Source organism: Suricata suricatta, chromosome 16, assembly GCF_006229205.1.
Source record: "Suricata suricatta isolate VVHF042 chromosome 16, meerkat_22Aug2017_6uvM2_HiC, whole genome shotgun sequence".
NCBI classification, from domain to species: domain Eukaryota; kingdom Metazoa; phylum Chordata; class Mammalia; order Carnivora; family Herpestidae; genus Suricata; species Suricata suricatta.
In genome coordinates this window covers 55052851-55063121 of record NC_043715.1, presented here as the reverse complement: position 1 = coordinate 55063121, position 10271 = coordinate 55052851, and the positions used below count along the sequence as shown (strand labels likewise).

The following is a 10271-nucleotide window of genomic DNA, read 5'->3' as shown; positions in this document are numbered from 1 at the left end:
CCGGAGGCCCTGTTTTCTTTTTCTGGGGAAATTCCAAGCTTGCAGGAATTGCCGGGCAGTCGGGTGGCTCAGCGTTTTGCGCATCAGACTCTTGGTTTCTGCTCAGGTCGTGATCCCAGGCACCTGTGACCCGGCCCCGCGTCAGGGTTCCTGCAGAGCTGGGAGCCTACGTAAGATTTCCTCTCTCTCCCTCTGTCCCTGTCCTCCGTTGGGACGCGCGCGCACTCTCTCTCTCTCTCTCTCTCTCAATGAAAAATGTTCTTAAATGCCAATGATTTTTTTTTCTTGTTCAGTTCTGATACTTCTGCTTTATGTTTCCACATAATATTTAACCTTTTCAGAAATAATTTGCAAGGTTAGGTGTTTAGGACACTCCTCCCCTACACCCCAGAGACTTCTCTCCCTCCTCTCTGACCCGGCTTCCAGGAGCAACAACAGTTGCCCCTTTGAATTAAATGTTTACAAGTATTGAAAATATTCCCTTTGTGACAGATCCAGAGGGGAGGGTTGTGGAGTCGAGTCAAAGTTCCTATTACTGATGGGATCTGGTCCTGGGATGCACTCAAGGAAAACCGTTCCCATTTATGTCTGATTTGGATGCTTTCTCTGCTCTGGGTAGAGTAGGATTATGAAAATGCACAAATATAAGATGGATAGGACGCACAGAATAACCGGGAATGTTCCTGCTCCTTAGGATGTGGAAAAGAAACCTTAGGATATTCTAAAAATTACAAGACATGGGTAGTAAGTATATGTTACTGAAAGGTGTATAATCCACTCTCTCCTCAAAGTTGTTTATATTCTGATTTACTGCTTGGGGGTCACAAGAACACACTCATGATCCTGTGTCCTGAGGTGTGCCTTAGGCACTGAGTTCAATGTGTTTCCTTACAGCCATTGTTACCTTTTTTTACTTGGCTTGGTGCTCTCTGCCAGATTTCTCCCCTGTAATGTTCATATTTTCCTTCTTCTCAGTTGAACCGAGTTTAGGCAGATTCCCTAAGCGATTCCAGACACCATCATATTTAAACTGGAAACTTCTTTCACTTAGGTTTTCTTTCCTTGTATGTATGTATGTATGTAGTTTTTTTTTTCTTGTAGTTTTATGTTCTTGGAGTTTATCTCGGGAGCGAGAGCGCACATATGAGCTAGAGCAGGAGAGTTGCAGAGCAAGCACACAAATCCCAAGGAAGCGCCACAGGGTCAGCACTGAAGGGGACACGGGGCTTGAACTCACAAACCAAGAGGTCTTGACCTGAATCAAATTCAAAAGTCAGAAGCTTTGATGGTGCCACCCAGTCACCCCTTCCTTGCAGTTTCTGAGGAAATAAAAGCAAGAGAAATGTAGATAAAATTAAATTTTCTTACAACTTGCAACCCACTGAATACTTGAGACTGGCAGAGGGAGAGATTTCTCCAGGAATTCACAACTGCTTTAATGCTAATGCTTTCCTAGAGGCAAAAAGCTGGCTTAGCTTGACAATAGTCAGGCTTCCAGTGTCCTTTGAGACATCATTAACATGTAAATCCCTTTCAGAAACTTCTTTTCTTTCTACCCCCCCGCCAAGTTAAAGTCATGAGACAAACTCTATTTACTTCAATGTATTTCCAAAAAAAGAAAAGAAAAATCCCATAATTAACAGGTCTGCATGTCTTAAAATCCCAAAATAAAACAACACAAATGATGAAGGACACAAAAGCTTTCAGTGAGGGGCACCTGACCTCCACTCAGGTCATGATCTCTCCGTTCCTGAGCTGGAGCCCCACATCAGCTGAGCAGGAGCCACGACTTTCTCTCTCCCTCCACTCTCTTTCTCTCTCTGTCCCTCCTGATAGTAGCTTTTTCCTCTTCTCTCCTCTCTTTCACTTGTGCACTGTCTCTCTCTCTCAAAAAAATAAAGACAAAATTTAAAAAATAATTCAAGGTGTGCCTGGATGTCTCAGTTGGTTGAGTGTCCAACTTTGGCTCAGGTCATGATCTCATGATTTATTGATTCGAGCCCCGCATGGGGCTCTGTGCTAACCTCTAGCTCAGAGTCTGGAACCTGCTTCAGATTCTGTGTGTCTTCCTCTGCCCCTCCCCTGTTCATACTGTCTCTCCCTCTGTCTCTCAAAAAGAATGAAATGTAAAAAAATTTTTTAAATAATTTTTAAAAAGCTTTAAAGGAAATACTATGTTATGGGAAGCTGGAGTACTGTGTTCAATAGGACCTTGTAGGCTGCCAGACAGTTTATTCAAGTAGCGCAGGGACAGGACTCGCGGGCCGAAAGAACTGTATTTTGGCTGCATGGAGTTTATATGTTCAAGAGAGAGGGTAGGTGCATGGAGTGTTCAAATTAAATGTTTCTTTCGATTTCTACTTAAAAATATTTTTTCCCTATCTTTTATTTATTTTTGAGAGAGAGACATAGCACAAGCAGGGGAGCCTCAGAAAGAGGGAGACACAGAATCCGAAGCAGGCTCCAGGCTCTGAGCTAGCTGTCAGCACAGAGCCCGACACGGGGCTCGAACCCATGAACCGTGAGATCATGACCTGAGCTGAAGCCAATTGCTTAACCAGCTGAGCCACCCAGGCACCCCTCAATTTCTACTTGTAAGAATACTCCCCAAGATTCCTCTGGTACTCATCATTCAGTTCAATATTAAGCAGTGGTGAGATATACCAGCAGTCACGAGACCTTGTAAAAATGTAGCAAGCAACCAGGGGTACCTGGGTGGCCCAGTCACAGCTGGAGCCCGCTTGGGGATCTCTCCCTCTCTCTATTCTACCTCTATCAAACACCATGCTTACCCATGCTCTCTCTCAAAATATAAACTTCTAAAAAAAAAAGTCAGAACCCACCTTTATTTGATGCTTATGTGAGCCTTCTGTGCTAATGTTGAAAATTTTTCTGATAGTGACCCTCATCATTCTAGACTCAGAAATAATAACTTTTATTTATATCATGAGCTTGTGTTGATAGTGTGAGTAAAAGACCCAAGCATCATCTCGTCTACAACTGAGTGTAGGAGTTTCATGTCATTGAAAAAAGATTTTTTTTTTTTTTTGAGAGAGAGAAAGAGAGAAACTCAATCAGGCTCCATACTGTCAGCGCAAAGCCTGAGGTGGGAACAGAACTCATAAACCATGAAATCATGACCTGAGTTGGAATCAAGAGGTGGACACTTAACCAACTAAACCACCCAGGTGTCCCTCATTGAAAATGTTTTAGTCACTTTTACACTTTTTTACTTTATCACATTTACTGTCTATCCCACTTCTTTCTATATTTATGGATATGAGCATGGAATGTATAAAGGTAGACCAATTTTGTATGCATACCTATTCCTTTCCATCATTCTTCTCACGTTTGACACCTGTTATGAACATTGCTTTGGAGGGTCCCCTCTACATATTGACGTCTGTCATTTTAGGTCAGTCTAGGTCAGATGACCTGTGTTAAACCTGATCCCTACCATGTACTGGATGACTGACAAAATATTGACTAAAAATAGAAGAATAATTTGTTCTCTTAGATTATTATTGTTTTCCCTTAATTTATGAGAAACTGTTAGATGCTCTCTACTAATCAGCAAATGCTTGGGAAAGCTTGTTTTCTTTCTTGCTATTCTAACAGAACCTGTAATTAGAATAAAACCCATTCAGTTTGAAATCCTCCAAGAGTTCTTGCTTTGAGTTTTTCCAGTCTGTTATTGAAATACGTATCCCTTGGCCCATAGACTAATGCCTTGTTAGAAATGCAGACGCCTACCCCATCCCAGAACTCCTGAACAGAATCTGCATTTTAACAAGATCTCTAATGGGGTGTTGTGAAATTCTAATTCACATTAGAATATGCTAAATACATATGTAAGTCACCAAAACTTTGCCATTTAAGACATATATACCACATTCACTGTATGATGTAAATACAGTATTAAAAAATGTATATGACTGTGTTGAAGCCTTCATTTTACAAATTCTTTTGAATAAATGCAGTATTTATAAAGGTTCTTACCTCAAAGGTAAAGAATATATTAGAGGATAAGACTGTTACAAATTTTACCTCAGAAAGCATGAAACCAGTTCTCCTAATATAACTGAGCTAACCTGAGTTTAGTCCTTCATGAGTCACAAAAAAGCTATACCATGTGAGGATATGAGACGAAAAATGACTTACTCCCTGTGATCTCCATTTCTTGTAACTTCCAAAGCAGTCTCACAGAAGGGGGAACGGTGTCCTTTCATTTAGGGTGAAGGTGGATATTTAGAAAGGGGTGGCCATCATCATAGGTAGAGTTAAGTATAAGGTTCAGTCTTATACATATTCTATATATTTCATAGTAAATGAGATTTTCATAGTGAATATATTCTGTACATTTCATAGAAAATGAGATGTGTGTTCCTCCTTGGGTGGAGGTTTTGGTATTATAATTAGGTGAAAGGGAGCTCCTGGGTGGCTCAGTCCATTGAGTGTCTGACTCTTGATTTAGGCTCGGGTCACGATCTCAACGTCCTGAGATCGGGTCCCAAGCTGGACTCTACTCTGAGCATGGACCCTGGTTGGAATTCTCTCTCTCTTTGTCTCTCTCTCTCTCTCTTTCTCTCTCTGCCCCACCCCCACTTATGCTCTAAGAAATAAAATATTATACACATATATGTAATGAGGTGAAGGTAACTGTACCTCACTCCATGGTTTACTCTATTATCCATTTGCTCAGGTGTGAGTCAGGGGTTAATCTCAAAATGAGCCAGTCCAAGCTCTTCCTCGGGGCAGTCATTCCCTTTTGTTGGATGATTTCTGTTTCCACTACAGGAGACTGTGCCCATGGGGTGCTTTGCCTGAAGTAAAAGATAAGGTGGAAAGAAGAGGTTAAAATGTGTGACTAAGGTTGAGGGGGTATAAGCACATAAGCTGTGAAGGTCCGATCTTGGGGTCCAGCTGGTGACATTAACTCCCTCTTTCATTTTCCCTGCCATTATGAATGCTGCCTATGGCCACTTGGTAACTGGTATTTGTTGCAGGGACTGCTGACCTTCGGGGATGTGGCCATAGAATTCTCTCAGGAGGAGTGGGGATGCCTGAACCGCAGCCAGCGGGAACTGTACAGGGATGTGATGTTAGAGAACTACGGACACCTGCTCTTCTTGGGTGAGACGACGCCTCCAGACTTCCCAGGGTTTTGTTCCTTCCTTTGAAGACCATCTCTTAGAATCTTCCACTTTGGATGACTGGGATTGAGATCCCTGCAGTCAGGGGAAGAAGTAGGGATTTGTACCTAGAAAAATCTTCCTGGTGTTTCCTTTTCAACTTTAGTTCCTTTTCCTTAGGGGAACATCAATTCTGTAGATTAATGGCAATTCTAAATGTTGAGTGGCATAAAAATGGTATTTCTGATTCCTTAAATACCAATTTCTACCCATTATTGTCATGGTAATATTCAGAAGTGGAGGTCAGATCTGAACTGGAAAATTCCTCCTGAGTGTTCTAAAGGGGTTGTTGGACCACAGCATTTGGGAAATAGTTTCTAGGATGCTCCTATGTGCTCTCTTCTCTACTAAGCACAATAGTGGATCAGAAGTCAGGATCCCCAACAACACTCATACTTTTTTCTTCTAATAAACAGGTCTTGTTGTGTCAAAGCCAGACCTGGTCATCTTTCTGGAAGAAAAGAAGGACGTCTGGGATGTGAGGAGAAAGGAGACAGCAGCCTCATATCCAGGTATGGGAGTGAAGCAGATGGCAGAGGGGAGGTCCAGTTATGAAGGAGGAAGGTCGACCTTAAAATGTGGTTTGAGCAGCTCTCCTTGAATGGAAATTAGTTTGAAAAGGCTAGGTTTATGTCCTCCCTCTCACACCGGACATCTCCTTTCTAACACAGTGCATTCTTATATTGCTTCACATCCACAGTGAGGTCCTCCATAATCTGATTAATTCTCCATTGTGTTGAGGTCTTAGGGAAGTCTTTGTATTTCTGAGGAGCTCTGTGCTAATCCATGTCTGAGTTCTGTTTTGCTTTGTGTATAGAGTGTGTCAGGGCACTGGTGGGCATCTTTGGGTTTGGTGCAAAAATCCCAGGAATGCTAGAGTGAGACATTGTAAGTTTTCTGGTCTATCATTTCCAGTATTATGGAGGCTTTTAAAAAAAATTTTTTATAGTTTATTGTCAAGTTGGTTTCCGTATAACACCCAGTGCTCATTCCAACAAGTGCCCTCCTCCATGCCCATCGCCCATTTTCCCCTCTACTCCACCACCATAAACCTTCAGTTTGCTCTCACTATTTAAGAGTCTCTTAATGGCTTGCCTCTCTCCCTCTTCTTAACTATTTTTCCCCTTCCCCTCCACCATGGTCCTCTCTGTTAAGTTTCTCCTATTCCACTTATAAGTGAAAACATATGATAACTGTCCTTCTCTGCCTGAGTTATTTCACTTAGCATAATACCCTTGAGTTCCATCCACAGTACTACAAATGGCCAGATTTCATTCTTTCTCAGTGCCATTTAGTATTCCATTGTATATATAAACCACATCTTCTTGATCTATTCATCAGGTGATGTACATTTAGGCTCTTTCCATGATTTGGCTATTGTAGAAAGTGCCGCTATGAACTTTGGGGTACATGTGCCCCTATGCATCAGCCCTTCTGTATCCCTTGGGTAAATCCCTAGCAGTGCTATTGCTGGGTCAGAGGGGAGTTCTGTTAATTTTCTGAGGAATTCCACACTGTTTTCCAGAGCAGCTGTACAGTATAGGAGGGTGCCCATTTCTCCACTTTTTCGCCAGCATCTATAGTCTCTTGATTTGTTTATTTTAGCCACTCTGACTGGTGTGAGGTGGTGTCTCAGTGTGGTTTCTTTTTTATTTGTATTTCCCTGATGATGAGTGACGCTGAGCATCGTTTCATGTGCCTGTTGGCCATCTGGATGTTCTTTTTGGAGAAGTGTCTGTTCATGTCTTCTGCCCATTTCTTGACTGGATTATTCATTTTTTGGGTTTGGAGTTTGGGGAGTTCCTTGTAGATTTTGGATACTAGCCCTTTATCTGAAATGTCATTTGCAACTATCTTTTCCCGTTCTGTCAGTTGCCTATTAGTTTTCTTGATTATTTCCTTTGCAGTGCAGAAGCTTTTTATCTTGCTGAGGTCCCAGTAGTTTGTTTCATGCTTTCATTTCCCTTGCCTTTGGGGATGTGTCGAGTAGGAAATCGCTGTGGTTGAGGTCAAGGAGGTTGCTTACTACTTTCTCCATGAGGGTTTTGATGGTTTCCTGTCTCACATTCAGGTCCTTTATCCACTTTGAGTTAATTTTTATGTATTGTGTAAGAAAGTGGTCTAGTTTCATTTTTCATGTTGCTGTCCAGTTCTCCCAGCACCACCTGCTAAAGAGGTGGTCTTTTCCCATTGGACACTCTTTCCTGCTTTGTCAAAGATTAATTGGCCATAGACTTGTGGGACAATTCTGACTTCTCTATTCTATTCCATTGGTCTATGTATCTGTTTTTGTGCCCACAGAGGCTTTAATTTTAATCATACAAAATAGAGACCCAGTAATTAGATCAAATAACAAACTCCCTAAGATGAGAAAATACAGTCCTTTATTTCATGTCAAAAGTTCATTTCTTGGGTTGCCTGTTTGACTGAGTGGGTTGAATGTCTGACTTGAGCTCAAGTCATGATCTCAGAGTTGGTGAGTTTGAGCCCTGCATCAGGCTCTCTGCTGTCAGTGCAAAGCCCACTTGGGATCCTGTGCCTCTCTGCCCCTCTCCCACATGCTGTTTCTTTCTCAAAAATAAAATAAATATTGAAAAAAAGTTAAGATGCCTGAGTGGCCCAGTTGGTTAAGAATCTGATTCTTGATTTTGGCTTAGGTCATGATCTTCGTGTTTGCAAGATCAAGCCCTACATAGGGCTCTGGGTTGACAGCACTGAACCTGCTTGGTTTCTGTCTCCCTCTTGCTCTCTCTGACCTTCCCCTACTTGCTCTTTACCCTTCTCTCAAAATAAATGCTTAACACAAAGAAAATGAACTTCAAAATTTTGTAACTAAAATAATTTCCACTCAATGTATTCCATTCCTCAATGGTGAAATAATTTAAAGCACCTATTATTTTCCTAGAATTCTACATAAATTAATGCCATACCAGAGCTAGAATATTTACAAGTTGAAAATCACAGCCTAGCTTTTTCCCCCCGCGGAGCGTTTTTGGGCCTGCTGGTCTGTGGCGAGCCGCGGATGCCGGTCTCTGTTCCGCAGGATGGGGTTTGTTAAAGTTGTCAAGAATAAGGCTTACTTCAAGAGATATCAAGTGAAATTTAGAAGACGACAACGAGAGGGTAAAACTGATTATTGTGCCCGGAAACGCTTGGTGATTCAGGATAAAAATAAGTACAACACGCCTAAGTACAGGATGATAGTTCGTGTAACCAACAGAGCTGTCATTTGTCAGATTGCTTATGCCCGTATAGGAGACATGATAGTTTGTGCAGCTTATGCTCATGAACTCCCAAAGTACGGTGTTGGCCTGACAAATTATGCTGCAGCCTATTGTACTGGCCTGCTGCTGGCCCGCAGGCTTCTCAATAGGTTTGGCATGGATAAGATATATGAAGGCCAAGTAGAAGTGACTGGAGATGAATACCATGTGGAAAGCATTGATGGCCAGCCTGGTGCCTTCACCTGCTATCTGGATGCAGGGCTTGCCAGAACTACTACTGGAAATAAAGTTTTTGGTGTCCTCAAGGGAGCTGTGGCTGGAGGCTTGTCTATTCCGCACAGTACCAAACGGTTCCGTTTATGATTCGGAAAGCAAGGAGTTCAAGGCAGAAGTACATCGGAAGCACATCATGGGTCAAAATGCTGCAGATATATGCGTTGCCTAATGGAAGAGGATGAAGATGCTTACAAGAACCGTTCTCTCAATACATAAAGAACAACGTTACTCCAGACATGATGGAGGAGATGTATAAGAAAGCTCACGCTGCTATACGAGAGAGTCCACTCTATGAGAAGAAGCCTAAGAAAGAAGTGAAAAAGAAGAGGTGGAACCGTCCTAAAATGTCTCTTGCCCAGAAGAAAGATCGGGTGGCTCAGAAGAAGGCAAGCTTCCTTAGAGCTTAGGAGCAGGCTGCTCAGAGCTAATAAACCAAACACAATTTTCTATGAAGAGTTTTCAGATAAAGATAATAAACTTATTCACCAGGCAAAAAAAAAAAAAAAAGAAAAAATCACAGCCTAAAATAAAGTCTCAATTGTTACCTTTTTTCTTAATAATTGAATCATTTTTTGTCTTATATAGTATGGAATTTCTGTGACTTTGGCATATGTTTTCACTTTCTGATTAGTTATGTATGAAATTCCTTTGTTTTTTTAGGTCATATTTCTGATAGGACATGGGGATGTTTTATAAGAAGTATGGTAGAAATTTAGTAAAATTCCTATATTTAGAAAAAAAACGTTTTAAATATAAATGTAATTTTACTTCAGAAAAAATGGATCCTTAGTATGTCTGCTCTCGTCAGAATATCTGAATTTAACCCCAAAGATTTTTTAAAATAAAGTGATTCTTGCACATATTTTACAATTTTGATGATGTTTATATAGAAATGAAAGGTTTGGAGACAGTTGGGTGGTTCAGAAAGTTGAACATCTGACTCTTGGTTTCAGCTCAGGTCCTGATCTTATCATTTGTGAGTTCAAGGCTACTTCTGCACCCATAGTGTGGATCCTGCTTGGGATTCTCTCCCTCTCTCTCTCCTCTTCCTCCTTTTTTTTTTTTCCCTCAAAATAAACTTTAAAAGAAAACATGTAAAAAGTGATTTTTTTCTTTGCATCATTCTGAAGAATGGATTATAGGACATCAGAGTGGCTCAGTTGGTTAAACTTTGGACTTTAGCTCAAGTCAGTTTGTGAATCTGAGTCCCGTGTTAGGCTCTGTGTTGATAGCTCAGAGCCTGGAGCCTGCTTCAGATTCTGTATCTCCCTTTCTGCCTCTCCCCTGCTTGTGCTCTGTCTCTTCTCTCTCAAAGATACATAAACATTTAAAAAAATGTATTATACACTTAAATTCTGTGTGAGAGGAGGGATCTATAAACATAATACATTTTTTAAAATGTCTTAAGTGCTTAATTTAGAAAAGTTTTTATTGGAGCTTTTCATGGTTGATTTTCATGAATAGTCTATACAATTTTACTGCCCATGAAGACATACCAGTAATTCAAAATGTTCCTTTTTCATGGGTACACAGTCGCAGTTGAAAATTATAGCTACACAGGGGTGCCTGGGCTCAGGTC

The 10271-nt window shown here is 41.1% G+C and overlaps 1 long non-coding RNA gene and 1 pseudogene across 1 annotated transcript; both read left to right on the top strand.

Moving 5' to 3' along the window:
* The first annotated feature begins 17 nt into the window (after positions 1–17).
* Positions 18–5648, top strand: LOC115281219. Its single transcript, XR_003904168.1, has 3 exons — positions 18–170; positions 5007–5133; positions 5609–5648. It is a non-coding gene; the product is annotated as an uncharacterized LOC115281219 (long non-coding RNA).
* Positions 5649–8173: 2525 nt separating this feature from the next.
* On the top strand, positions 8174–9120 carry LOC115281201 (annotated as a pseudogene).
* The last annotated feature ends 1151 nt before the right edge of the window (positions 9121–10271 follow it).